Raw genomic sequence first — 1150 nt, forward strand, 5'->3', positions numbered from 1 at the left:
CGTCAAATTGTGTGAAGACCGCCAAACAGAGTCCCGACATATTACATTTCAAGAACGTCCCATCAACTGATTATATTAGGCCTTACAATTGCTTCAAACCTCAATTTAGATGCTCTCCAAAGCCATATAAACAATACTTAAAAATGCCCATTTATTGTCATGCTTATAGGCACGTAAATTTACCTAAAGAAGAAAAATAAACAGTTAAGCCAGATTTACAAATGATATAATGATTTTGATACCTACCACCAATAGCTTCTATCACTGGTTGCAGTTTTCCTATCACCAATAATCCATTATTTTTCATAGTTATCAGTGATGAAGATATCAGTGTAGACTCCAATCAGTTTGATAGAAGCTATCATTGATAGATCATATAATAAGTAGAAACAAGAAACTGGATTCTTTCTTTCTAACTTCATTCATCAAACTTTTGAATCAAAGCTATGATTTCACGTTGCATCGCCTTTCAAACTTCATTATTTTGATCTGTTTGCCCTCCATGCTTTTATATATAGCTAATAGTTACTCCATATTCCTTTACGGACTTTATTCACAATATCACTAGGAGTTGAGGTATTGAGAGAACTAAATCTAAAACATTTCTCAAACATTCAACTATTAAGGACGAAGAAGCTTGCCTCTATGACAAGATTTGAAACTTCTATAGAACCAATCAGGAATATCAATAAAAACTTTCCTAAGCATCCACAAAAACACTCCGCTGTATAACGAGATGCCCTCACATACCATCGACTAACCATCTTGAACACATCGAAACCCACAATTGCTCTGAATTTGACGTTATAGTCTTTAAATTCATAATTCTCTTTAACCGCTATCAAGTTTAAAAAACAATTTGATAAAATTTCTTATTACAAACACCATCTTTTTCTTTCAAAGTCATGAGCAATTATGTATATCCATTATCACTTGGAAAATCACCATCAACAATCATTAGGGTTTTTTATGAAGAAGGAACAGTAGACAATTAATTCTAGCCTCTACTTAGAAAACAACATTAGAAGGACACTTCAAACATGAACTACTGGATGAGCTACCAAAGTGATTGTCGTGTATTGTGTTTCTTAACTAAAGCCAAAAACCAAGCTTATATCCTTATCTCTACGAATTTGTAACTATATTACCT

Source organism: Benincasa hispida, chromosome 6, assembly GCF_009727055.1.
Source record: "Benincasa hispida cultivar B227 chromosome 6, ASM972705v1, whole genome shotgun sequence".
NCBI classification, from domain to species: Eukaryota; Viridiplantae; Streptophyta; class Magnoliopsida; order Cucurbitales; family Cucurbitaceae; genus Benincasa; species Benincasa hispida.